Source organism: Arachis duranensis, chromosome 4 (assembly GCF_000817695.3).
Source record: "Arachis duranensis cultivar V14167 chromosome 4, aradu.V14167.gnm2.J7QH, whole genome shotgun sequence".
Classification (NCBI taxonomy): Eukaryota; Viridiplantae; Streptophyta; class Magnoliopsida; order Fabales; family Fabaceae; genus Arachis; species Arachis duranensis.
Window position 1 is genome coordinate 100,145,930 of NC_029775.3, and position 14,688 is coordinate 100,160,617.

General features: G+C 30.4%; 1 pseudogene; it reads left to right on the forward strand.

Moving 5' to 3' along the window:
- The first annotated feature begins 8,858 nt into the window (after nt 1-8,858).
- The window catches only part of LOC107485220 (naringenin 8-dimethylallyltransferase 1, chloroplastic-like), a 42,234-nt pseudogene continuing 36,404 nt past the window's right edge, over nt 8,859-14,688 (forward strand).

The window sequence follows — 14,688 nt, forward strand, 5'->3', positions numbered from 1 at the left end:
ATCAGACAAGAGATATACAAATAGGAAGCAGATATGGCATTTAGACAATTAGCAAGTAATATGCAGTCAATTAGGTAATCTCAAACAATTCACATAATGTGCATATGATGTATGCCTGTCCTAATAGTTGATGAGTCACATCTGTCGGTTATAAAGCCAACCCGACAAGTCCTGGTAGCTAACCATTGGACTGTCCCTCTGTCATGTATCCCCAACTCAAGTTATACTCAACATAATTCATAATTCATATCCAACACCCTCACTGTCCGGCCACACTTACGACATAGGGTCAGCATAGTATCGAGTCTCCACCTGGAGCACGTGGTGGCTAGCCACTGCTTTCTTTCGGGAAAACCCGTATCTCATATAGTGGAAGTGCAACATTCACATTTCATTCAATAGCATATATGCAATTATACTCGGCCATAATTCAATAATGGCTCCACCGTAACTCGGCAATAACTCACCCATCCGGCTCATAATTCAATCCATATCTAGCCATTTTATTAACAAATACAGCTCATCGGCTCATGGCACATAAAGTACTTCCACCGCCATCCTCCGTATCTTATACAGTCATAGGAAAGACCGCTCTGATACCATAATGTAACACCCTAACTATCAAAGCTCACGCTTCTAGCTGTGCAACTCTGATAGCTCGGACATTACGACGACTCTTATACTATTTAATACTAAAATATGAGCATGTTTAAAACTTTAAACTGCAATACCGATCCAAAAATAATTTTGCTATACAACGTACATCCATACATACAAATACAACTTACAAAGACTCTCAAAAAGTGCATACATATATATATAAATAATATTACAAACATTATCTAATACAATTCCTATCCCTCTTACAGAATACATATAGATAAAGGCGAGGGTACATAAACAATAACTAAAGCAACATAAAACATCACGACAACGACTAGATAGACTCTTCGTGACTTCTGCGTCCGTATCCTGAAAGGGGAAAATTGTAGGGGGTGAGAACATCATCCTCGAAAGGGTTCTCAGTAGAGGGTTTTTGGGAATTACTGTAATAGGATACGTGAAGGTAAACCGTACCAGTGATTAATAACCATCTTATGCCTCTTTTTAAAAACAACGATTTTCAATAAAAGAGAAATCTGAAATCTTTTCTGAAAGAGGAACAGTTCAATTCTTAAAAACTCAAAAGCCTTGCAAAAAGGTTTCCCTATACTGAACCAAAATAGCCCTTCATATTTTTCAAAACCAGAAACACAAAATCGAAACCAACCATCGGTCCATCTCATTACAACCACGGCCCTAGGCCTAAACACTCCAAACAACAACCCATCACCACAGTCCAACAGAGTCTCAGTCGCAAACACAAATAGGAGGATTCAAGCATAAACAAACAATTATTGCAAGTAGAACAATTAGCAGTTAATCACAAGTAGTCACAAAGGCAAACCAAGTACAATATGCACACCCAAATAATGTCACATAGATGCATATGATGCATGCCTGTCCTAGTGACTGATGATATCATCTGTCGGTTATAGAGCCAATTCGACAAGTCCTGGTAGCTAACCATTGGACTGTCCCTCTGTCGTGCATCCCCAACTCGAGTTATTCTCGATCATTATCATGATCATAATCATAATCTATATCCAACACCCTCACTGGTGTATATTCACGGGGGCGAGTTCATCCGGGACATTCACAGTACCCGGCCACCCTTACGACATAGGGTCAACAGAGTCTCGAGTCTCCACCTGGAGCACGTGGTGGCTAGCCACTGCTTTCTTCCAAGGAACTCGTGTCTCATATAGTGGAAATGCAAAATCACAATCATCAATATCTCAGCATATATGCATTCATTCTCAGTCATAGATCAACATCCATCTCAGCCATCTGGCTTAAATTCATAATTCACAGTCAGCCATACGGCTCATAATAACTCATTCGATAATCAACCATAATTCAATAGCATACACAGCCATTTCGACTCATAACAAAATAGCACTTCCACCATTCAACATCATCAAATTCATAAAATCGGCATTTAAGCCATAAATCACTTTTTCTCAATTCATTTTACTTTGAAATCAAGTTTCAACTCTTTTCAGCCTTGGCTGAAATGTTCCCATTTCTCAAATCATCTCAGGCTCATAAGCCCCTTTTTCTTAAGGTAGATTCCCTTTTTAAAACAAAGCCATTCTCGGCATCCTCTTTCCAAAACTTCCACAACCATGGAAAGTTAAAGATTCATTTTGGAACATTCAAAATCATCCATCCCACAATGGGATTTTATAACAAAAGTCCCTCGGCAGAGTCTCAAGTCTTTAGGGGAGAATAACATAACTCATTCTGTCAAATTCTCTTAAAATCATTAAAACCTTGGCTTCCTAATTTGAGTAATAAAATAGGATCTAAGCCAAACTGAGTCACGTAATCATTTACTTCTTTTAAATCCGTTTTTTTTTTACCTAGGCAAAACAAGCTTCAACCCCATGATAAATTCTAAAGCGTTTCAACTGTTCAAAATTGTTTTAGTCTTGTAAAAATTCAGAATTCAAAGAGTACTTAAAACCTTTCCCACAATATTTTAAAATAAAACTTATCAATAGACGTTTAGGTTCTTTCAAAGTCACTGAAACTCCTCTAATTGAAACCCTCAAGTCAAATTCAAAGGCATAGCCCTTGTCACATTTAAAACAGTTTTAAAACATAAGTTTCATCAAAATAACTTTCTCCCAAAAGAGATACAATAATTCATTTCAAAAGCATGAATCATCCTTTTCCTGATAATTTAAATAAAATAGTAGAAGTCTTTAACTCATCATTTTTCCAGACAACATTTCAATAAAGACTCGAATTTTATAGAAATTTCGCAGCACCTCCCCTAAAACTTGGACTTTGTCACCCGGTTTGGGTCCCAACTAAACCGTTTCACAATCCTTTTTAACAGTCTAGATCCAAAATTCAGTTCAAAAGCAAACTAAATCCAACAGTCATCTCATTTTTATATCTCAAGGAACCGTTTAAAAATCAAATTGCTATCAACTAATTAAACTCATTTCCAAAGCTTTAAAGAAATGGTTCAGCAACAATCATTTATCAAAACCAAATCATTTAAAGCAAACCAGGCCAAATCCAAATGTATATTCTATTTTTCACATTATCAACAAAATCAACTCAACTCAATTCAATTCTTAAAGGATTAAACTCGATCTCAAATCTTTAAAAGAATCAACTTGAAAATATTCCGTTTTACAAAATCGCACAACAATCCAACCAAACAACATTCATAATCATTCGAGACAATCAAACAATACATAAGGCTGCTACAATCACCAAATACACGTCTCACATCAGTATCCATATGTAATAATTCCAATATATAAAATATAGTTTTCGGAAAGCGCCCCTACCTCAAAACACAAATCCATAACCCAAATGCCTCACCGAGTCATTTCTGCCTCAACCCGAAATCAAAGGTAGCTTCAAAGCACAGCCCCACACATTTTCGCAGCAACATAAACAGCTCTAAATTACAACAAGTAACCTCAGTTACTAAATCCTAAGAACATTAATACCGTAAAGGCTTTAATATCGAAACTAAGAAAAAATGGCTGAAGCAAAACAGTGGCGGTCTCCGAGCCAATTTGGCAGCGACGACAAATTTTGATCACGACAACGGCAGAGTTTTTCCGGTGACGGCAGAAACAGCCAGCAGCTTCAGCGGTAGTCCCGGAAGTCACATAACCACTCTCAGCGGCCAGAATCACAGAGATGCAGCTCCCTTCCCTGGCAGTGACACCTGCGGCGGCCTGAACCCCTGTTCTGATGGCGGCAGTTCTGACGGAAGCAGACGGTAGTGACGGGAACCACCTCGGCCTCAGACCTCTCCCCTTCTTCTTCACGCACGTCGAGCTCCTCCTTGTACGTCCTCTCTCTCCTGGCAGAACCCCTATTGACGGTGATGGCGGAACGGTGGTGGTCAATGGCACGACGGCGGCGGCTGGACGCAGCTCGCGTCTCCTTCTCTCCCAGCGTCGCCCAGTCTCGGCCTTCCTCCTCGACGCGACGTGGCGGTGGAGCCTAGCACTCCGACGCGATTTCTTCCACTCCTCATCCCCTTATCCGCGGTTCCTTCCCCTATTTTTTCCTTTCTGATCGATCTCTCTCTGATGGCACAGCTAGCAAGGACGCCAGTGATGGGATCGACGGTGACCAGCTGGCGGCGACAACAACCTTCCTGGCCGGCGCGTCCTCCTCTGTGTGTGCGTGTTTGATTGTGTGCCGCTGAGAGTGAGAAAGAGGGGGTCAGGGGGTGACGGCTGCTGCTGCTACTATGGTTATTAGTGTGTGTAGCTGCTGGGTTGGGTGATAAGAGAACCGGGTCACTGGGTTAGGGTTTCAGGGTTAGGATTTTTGAGTAAAATTAGTGTTAGGGGTAAATTAGTAATTTTAAATAAAATTGGGAATGATATAATAATTGAAACCCAAATTAAATCCAACACTAATTGTATATAGAAAATACTATTTGCTCATCAATATTACAAATTATTTTTAATAAAATGTCCAAATCAAATAATTAGAAATAAAATACTTAATTTTTTCATTTTCCAAAATAGCAGTATTACTATTTAAAATATTACTTATTTAATCCAAATCATATAAAATCTTTATTATTTCACAATTACCAACTTTATAATTCAAATATAGAAAATAATCCAATAATTATAAAATTGGATAATAAATTCTAATTTATTTTAAATTCAATTAATCAAAACTTGTTTTAATTTTCTTTAATAAAATTTTTTTTAAAATTAAAACTACAGAAATACTGAATTTGAAATTAGCTCGTGATAGTCCTTTTTCAAAAATTTTTGATCTGACATAGTGGGTAGATGAAAGATTCGTTCTATATATATATATAGATGATACGTGTAGCAATATAAAGCAAGTAACATGTAGTGCATCATGCTAGAAGGAAACAATTTCTACAACAATGGACCCACTAAAAAGTTAGTTTACAGTGTGTCATATCACACTTATAATCATCATTAGGATTGAAAAAAAGATAATTAAGTGTATAATTTTTTTGTTGTTTTGGGCCTTGGCTTCACATTGTTAACAATTGTAAAAAAAAAATTAAATTAAAAGAAAAAGTATTGGTTTACCAATAAAAACAAAAAAGAGAAAACAACTATTGCAGTGAAAAAATTGAGAATGCGTCAATGTTCAACACCCCCTCCTCTCCCACTGCACAACTAAAATGTCCTAATATTATCAAAAAATAATTAAATAATAATAATAATAATAAATAATTAAAAAATAAGTCAATAATTTAAATTTAAATACCAAAAATGTTATTTTTTTCTCTCTATGATGTTAATTCTCTTTAGTTGTTGCTCGTTTTTTATTCTATATCTCCGAACTAAGATTCCTTAACTTCATTCTTTAATTTCTTTTAATTTAATTAAATATTTATTTTTATGTTTTTATATTTTTGAATTTTATTCAATTATTTTTTATTTTATTTTGTAGTCATGTTATTGTGTATATTTTTATTACATACTTAATAGTTATTGAATAATAAGATTCATCGGTAATTTAAATCTTAAAATATAATAATATTAACTAACAACAAACAACAATTGAAATAAAAAATCAAATCTAAATACATAATAATATAACTATAAGACATTTTAGATGTGCAGTGAGAGAGGAGGGGTGTTGGGACACATTTTCAATTTTTTCACTGCAATAGTTGTTTTCTCTTTTTGTTTTTGTTAGTAAACCAATAGTTTTTCTTTTTATTTAATTTTTTTTTACAATTGTTAACAATGTGAAGCTAAGGTCCAAAACAACAAAAATATTATACACTTAATTATCTTTTCTTCAATCTTAATGATGATTATAAATGTGATATGACACACTGTAAACTAACTCTTTAGTGGGTTCATTGTTGCAAAATTTGTTTCCTTCTAACATAATGCACTACACGATACTTGCTTTATATTGCCACATATCATCTATATATATAGAATGAATCTTTTATCTACATACTAATAATTTTCTAAATTTAAACAACACAAATACTATAAGTTTATATTACATCAATAATTAATACATAATTAATAATAAAAAATAAATAAATATTTTATATCATGATCATAATTAATACTAAAAATACAAATTTTAATGTCATTACAAATACTACTATTATCCCTGCATTACAGAAAACGAACATATACATAATGGGAAGCAGGTGTAGGTACAATATTAAACTCTTCTTTAGCTTTGTTAGCCATCGAGAAGAACAAACTCAGCAACCTGCTGCAAGCCATTTAAAAAATTTAATTCTGTAACATTGTGAAATTACTAATTCTTTATATGTAATAAATGTATAACTAAAAGCGAACCACAATATTATATAGTTATTATATATTATACTTTATTACGTAATATTATTATTTTTTGTATTATATGATCATCTTTGATTCTCGTTACATAAAAAAATTGTAACCGTTTAAAGTTTAAACTAATATACCCAATTACTTATCTTAAATATTTGGTTTTGTGAAAATTAATTTGTTTTAGAATATTAAAATTATAGTGATATATAATTTATGTAGATATTAATCGTTCTAAAAGAAAATTTTAAACTTGGCCGATACATATACATACTAATGGTAACCATATTCTTGGTAACTGCTTAGGTTTTAAATTAATGCTTATTATTTAAATGGAGAACTGGTTTAAAAAGAAGTTTATTGTCTGATTAAATAATCATTATTAAATTTAATGTTTATTTTCTATTTAGAGTAAAGTATTAAATTGGTCCTTATGTTTGGGCATAATCATATTTTAGTCCTTAATTAAGGTTTAAAATATCTTATTTGAATTCAAAAAAATTTCATTTACCTTCAATATAATCTCACCGTGAGGTCAAAGTTAAATAAATAAACGAAATATTCTACATAACAGTAATACAAAAATAAAGTTGATAATATGAAGAACAAGTATAAACTCCAGAGGTATAAAAATTAACCGTAAATACATCAATACATTTATTTATCATTCTTCTTACAATTTAAATGAAATATTTTCTATAGAACTAAAGAGAATGATAAATAAATGTATTGATGCATCCACGGTTGATTTTGTGCCTCTGTAGCTTGTACTTATTCTTCAAATTATCGATTTTGTTCTTGTACTATTGTCATATAGAACATTCCGATAATTATTTAATTTTGATCTTACGGGGACTATATTGAAACTAAATGAAACTTTTTTTTATTCAAATAAGATATTTTAAACTTTAAAAATCAAAATAAAATTAGACCCAAACATAGAAAACCAATTTAATACTTTAATCTTCTGTTTACTTATGCAATTACCAATTAAATTAAGAAAAGATCAGTATTTAATCAATTGATAAAAAATATATACGATAATAAATAAATGTTATTTTTTTATGTAAATAGTAAGTCAATCCAAGGATAAATTTATTAATTATCTAACAGGATTTATGGATAATATTTAGTAAACCGCATTGAGTCAATTCTCGCATAAGGACGCAGTTCATGCATTAAAATTTAGACTATGAATTCTTGCATTACAATTTAAAAAATATGATCGACTAATCATTTATATATCTATTTTTTTTAAATGGTACAATACAATGCTCAAATAAAGAAGAAAGATTAAATTTTTGCTACAGAACAGAAAATAATGAGAGAGGAAATTCAACATCTCTATGGACAAAATAGAGTTTCTTGTAAGACAAGTGTTGGTGATTGAAAATATAAAGAGAAAAAATTATTGTGCTAGACTACGAAATTTGGAAAAGAGAAAAAAAATTATATTACGTGTACTTTAAAATTAATCACTCAATTATTAGTATAAAATATATATTAAAATTCAAAATTTATATTAAAAATAATTTATATACATATAATTTATATACAAATATATTGTTAAGTAAATAATAAGAGATGCAAATAATATAAACAACGGGTCATATTTTAAACCTATTAATAAAAATTATATTTAATTAGTTTAAAATTTAACTTTTAAAATTAACATTATTTTTTTTAATTTATTGTTTCCTATATTTTTACTTTAAAATACAAAACAAAACAAGCACGTGCTATAGTGGTCGTTGAGTTAGTAAAAGACTAAAAAGTTGGAAGAACGAAAAACAATAATTTAGTACTAGCATACTATATACGGCGTTGGAAGAAAGAAACCTTTTAGAAATAAAGGATAAAGTATTAAATTATTCTCTATTTTTGGGTTTGGTTTAGTTTTTAAGAAAAAATGTTTTATTTGAATTTATAAAAGTTTTATTTAATTTTAATATAATCTCATTGTGAGGTTAAAATTAAATAATTAATAAAATATTTTACATAACAGCAATACAAGAATAAAATCGATAATTTAGAGAATAAGTATAAGTTCTAGAGGTACAAAATTAACCGTAAATGCATCAATATATTTATTTATCATTTTTTTTTATAATTTAAATGAAATATTTTCTATAAAACTAAAGAAAATGATAAATAAATATATTGATGCATCTAGAATTTATACTTGTTTTTCAGATTATCGATATTGTTCTTATATTACTGTTATATAAAACATTCCGTTAATTATTTAACTTTGACCTCATAATAGGACTATATTAAATTAAATAAAACTTTTTTAGATTTAATTAGAACACTTTAAATCTTAAAAACTAAAATAGAATTACGTCCAAATCTAAAAGATCAGTTTAATATTTTATCCTAAAAAATAATATCCCGTAAATAGCAACTTCTTAGAAAACTACTTACTTAATGATTCGATGCTCTAATTGCAACTTCAGTTTCAAATAACACTAATTAGCTGATTTCATTTCTAATGGCTTTTGGGCATTTGGTGTCGATTCCCAAATCAACTTCTTCCATCGCCACTGTTGGTACTATCTTCTTCCTCTTCTTTCTCCTTCTCTTTCTCCTTCTTCTCTTTTGAATTAGTTATGATAATAATGCTATTATTTTCCATTTTCCTTCGTTTATAACAATAATGAGTGAATTGTCTTCTTTTGTACACAAGAATGGTTACAAAGCAATATAATTCATCATGCACTGAAGAATGTTTGGGAGATGATAATTACCTTAGTCCGTAACCAATGATTTTAGGTTTGGGAGTTTGATTATGAAAAAAAAAATTTGTTAAAGGGCTTCTACCAATTTGATAAAATTTCAAGTGTTCAACTTAATTTCATGGAGAGCATTTAATTCTAAATCATAAATTTTAAATTCTAATAATATAAAATTAGATAAATTTTATTCGACTTTTTCTAAAATAATATCTAATTTATTTTTTATGATGTGTCAATTTTTAATTGAATATTATCTTAGTATAATTAAAGAGTATTTATAAATTTAATTAGTTAATATTATTATTATTATATTATTAATATTAATAAACGATTACTAACTGTTTAGTACCATTTGACTAAAGGGACACAACCCTTCTATATGAAGCACAGACATTCCATTGAATTGCCGTGTCTGCATGCCAGACACATTTTGGACACGACATTCATCGACACTCGTCCGACACGCATGTCTATCATGTTTAACCGTGTCTTAATAAAAAATAAAAAATTCTTCTCCGAACACACTTGGACACACCTAAATACCATCATGTGTCCGCGTGTTCAGCTTTATTCTTAACATGTATTCTTGAAATGAGTTTAGAATAATATAATTATTATTTATTAAAACAAAAAATATTTTAGATACTTTTATATAGTTAAAAGAAGATATTAAAAACAGTTAAAAAATTATTTTATATTTTAATACTATTAAAATATCAAAAATTGATTGTAATTTATCTAAAATACAATTTATATTTTATATATATGTCGTGTCCCCGTGTCTTATAAGATTTTAAAATTTGTGTGTCCACGTGTTACGTGTTGTGTCGTGTCCGTGTCCAGTGGCGGAGCCACGTTATGAGCAAGGGGGACAATGGCCCCCCCCCTCCCCCAAACTAATAAGATGTATATATAAGTTTTTAATTTTTTAGTTTAACTCCTTTTTAATTTTTAATTTTTCTTTCTTCTTAATTTATATTTTTCATGTTAGCCCCTCCCAAAATAATTTCTAGCTCCGCCCCTGTCCGTGTCAGTGTTCATGTATCATAGCTGAATCTTTTATGAATTGTGTATGTTCAAAAAATTGTATCTAATGGCTAAAGGGACACAACTCTTTAAGAATTGTGTATGTTCAAAACATTATATTTATTGGCAATAGAAAAGACACGACCATTTGTGTATGTAACAAATTATAATTAATGGGTGCAATATATAAATTCTTAGGTTTTATTGTATCCCAGAAGAATATTGTCATCAATCCTATAGCAATTAAGTGTGACAATAAATATCTTTTTAAAAAAAACGATCTAATCATAGTTTTAAAACTATCTTTATATACCTAACAATGATTACTGATTATATTTGTGACTTGAGTTACTTCAATTTAATTGGAGTTAATATGTTAACCATAATAGGATATTTTGTAATTAAGTTATTATTATTTAAAATAGATAATTATATAATTTTTTAAAATATAAATAACTAAATTCTATTTTTTTTCAAAAAAGAAAAAATTGAAAAACTTCTTTCTCCAGACTAAGTATTCTAAAAAAGTCGCATTCTATAAAAATATCAAAAAAAAAAAATAAATAGAATATTCAAGTGCGCTCTCTCTTTAATGACTTTCACTCCTCTCCATTCTCAAAATAGTATCCAAAATCGTTCACCCCATCAAATAATTAATTTGAACACACTTTGATAGAGGTAAACCCATAAAATTTCATTCTTACATAATTTTCTTTTATCTCTTTTGACAATGATATATCATGATGTCATCTAGTAAAATTAAAATTTTAGCATGAATAATTAAATTCATTTAAAAAATAAAAAATTTACAGAATTTATAATTTGGTAAAAATATCTTACAATTTGATAAAAATATTTTCAAAAAAGACAAAAAACTGTTATTATAGTAAATGATATATATTAATAATTAAAAGTTTAAATTATCTTCTTAATTTTGTCATGAAAGTTATAGTAAATGTTATCATAGGTTGATGTATTTTAACATTAATCAAACGGGTATTCTTTTCTTCAACTTTATTTTCATAATTAATAAGTATTTACCTACATCAGTGGGAGAATACTCTATCTTTAGCATCTTAGCAGCTAGAGAGAAGCAAGAGATTGCAAGAAGTTTGTTGATCTATGACTTGGTTGCTATATGTCCATAAATACATAGCTTAATGTTAGTTAAAATATTGTTCATATAACATAAGAGTAGTCATTTAACTACTAAGTGAGGTCAATGCCATTGTTTTTTAATAGAAAAAGATATATAGTATTAGGTAGTAATTAAATAATTTAGTGTGTGGTTACCAATATGGGCTGGTTGGCGAGATAGCGATCTAGATAGTTGGTAGCAAGGTAAGGCAGAGCTGGATCAAAGGTGCAGGACAACTGAAACAGAACATAACCAATCAATTTTTTTAAAGATTATGGTAGCTTCAAAGGGAAGGTTATGGTAGTTCTCATCAAAGGTATATCATGTATGATGCAGGGGGCTTGTTTCTCTGTTTGGTTGTCTCTGTGTGATTGGTAAATAAAACTACAAATTAAAGTTGTCTCAAAATTATAACTATTAGTTAATTTTTCTCTCTTCATATTTGCTTGTTAACAAAGGTGAAATTGTCAGGTGGAAGTTGCTGGAAGAGTAAGAAATTCGCCACATATTACTATGCAAGTATGGCGCTCTCTCTCTCCTTTCCTTTCCTTGTCCTACTTGGACATGTGTCCAAAGTTTTACTTGGACATTTGTCTTTTATTAATTTTTTCTTTTCAAAAAATAGTCTTACATTTAGAAATAGTAAAATTAATTCTAAAGTCAATTATTATATATTTATAGATAAATATAATATATATATTTTATTTTTATAATTAATTTTAATATAAATCTAACATGAAATATTTTAATAAAATAAAAACTAAACTCTAAAAAAGATCATCGAGACATACATGCGAATCTATCCATATATTAATTAATCCTTGTTTTTATTCAACATATATAATAATTAATGTAAAATTAGTCAAATTAGTATGAATTTTGATTTTTCAACTTACAGTCTTGTGTATCTGTTCAAATATATCATATATGCATTTTTAAATAATTAATTGAATTTTTTAAATAAATAAATTAAATCTTATATTTATATTGATATATATTTTAAAAATTAGAATAAAATTTGCTTTTTATTTTTAATATTTTTTAAAATATAATACTTAATTTATTTAATTTTATCTTAAATATTTTTGATAAAATTTAATTCTATCTCTATTCTTAATTTTTTGTTTGATTAACTCGTGTTTCCAATTTTACCCTTAGCATATACATATCACTATCATGTTAGTCATCATTCTCTCTCTGTGTCTCCTTCATGAGTGTCATTTCGTTGCATCATGCACCCTCAACACTGCTACCCAACTGCACCACCAACACCCCCACCTCTTATCCAAACCTAAGTGTAAACATGGAATTTTATTTTTTATTAAAACAAAATCCGGCTATTAATATAAGTAGGTCACTGCTTGCAATATGATGTGGGATAAAAATATGCTTACAATTTTAACCTTTTAACAATTGTTTTGTCATAGAAAGTTAAAATGATAATATCATTATTACAATAGTTGATTAGTATAGAATGCAGTTGCACAAGATATCATATATATCGCACTGAGTAATATTATGCATACATTAAAATCAGCCAAGTGCTAATACGAAAATTAATTTGACTTGTCAGGTTCTTATGAAACAAGAGCTTTATGGCAGAGTAACAGGAATGTCACAAAAGAGCAGAGTATCAAGGCATCTTTGCAATTGCAGCACAACATTTCAAAACTCCATTATAAAGGCATTGAAGGAGGATCTACAACTCATCATAAAATTGACAAAACATACTTGATAAATGCAACATCTTCTCAACAATCACATGAATCTGAACCACAAGCTCAAGAAAAATCACAAAACGACTCTCTAGAGTCTATTAAAAGTGCAATGTTTGTTTTTCTCAAGTTTAGCAGACTCTATGCATTCTTTGGGTTGATGGTTAGTCTCATTATTAATTCATATTCTTTTAGCTTTTAATGTTTGGTTTAAATTTTAATTTCGTCCCTAATATTTGACACGTTTTATTTATCATAAATATTTTATTTTATCCTATTTTAGTCATTTGATCGAAATTATAATTTTTTTCCTTTATTGTTATCTTCTTTTTCTTCCTTATTATTTTATCATTTTTACTTTTAAATTATTACAACTATCACTATGATTAATGCAATTACATTTTTGTCACTATTCGAAAAAAAATTATAATGGAGAAAATAGTTTTTTTAGTAAAAATATTTTAATTTCAATCAAAGGATTAAAATAAAAAAAATATTTGGAGATAAAAATAAAATATTTTAAATATTAGAGATGAAATTAAGACCTAATTCAAAACTTAAGAACTAAATCAATATTTTATTCATCTCTGTATTATTAATACTTATAGCGTATTTGATTAAGATAGTGTTGTATAATATTTATATAAACTCCGCCTATGTTACACTTGCGGTACATAGCCGGTCCCAAGCCCGGATAAAGGAGGAGGGTTGTGTTAGGTCTTCGGCAACCAACGTAAAAATATAGCCGAACCCCCCATGACATGAATCAAAGACATTATTGCGCTAAAGCTAGGTCGTTACCCGGAAGTAACGCGCCGTATGGCTCGAGTACGGTGTCAAAGCAAGAGCCGCTGCATCGGTGCCCGGATGTAGTGTTAAATGAGCAAGGGTTCTCGCGTTTTCGTGAACGGACGAGGGTAAATAAGCTAGTTCACAAAGGAAAAGGTAAAGGTCGAAGCGACAAAAGGTTGAGATTTGGGACATGGAACATAGGCACTCTAACAGGAAAGTCCATGGAGGTGGTGGATACCATGACAAGGAGGAAGATTAACATTATGTGCCTACAAGAAACGAAATGGGTTGGTGCAAAGGCTAGGGAGTTGGATTCTTCTGGTTTCAAACTTTGGTATACAGGAAAGGTGAAGAATAGGAATGAGGTTGGAATAATTGTGGATAAGCAGTAGAAGAAGGACGTCGTGGATGTCAAGAGGGTGGGAGATCGGATCATCTCTATCAAACTTGTGGTGGAGGGAGGTGCTTTCCATGTGATTAGCGCCTATGCACCGCAAGTGGGTTCGGACGAACAACACAAGATAAGGTTTTGGGAGGATCTAGAGAGTTTAGTTCAAGGCATATCTTTGGGAGATAAGATTTTCTTAGGAGGAGATTTAAGTGGCCAAGTTGAAAGAGAAGTGATTGGGTATGAAAGTATTCACAGAGGTGATGGTTTCGGGGTGGTCAATACCGAGGATAAAACTATTTTGGATTTTTCCTCAATCTTTGTCATTCTCATCGCAAACACATGTTTTAAAAAGAGAGGCGAACATCTTATAACCTATAGGAGTGGCATGACAAACTCTCAAATAGACTTGTTCTTAGTGAGGAGAGTCGACTGAAAATTTTGCATTAATTGTAAAATTATTTTAAGAGAGAGTTTAACAACACAACATAGG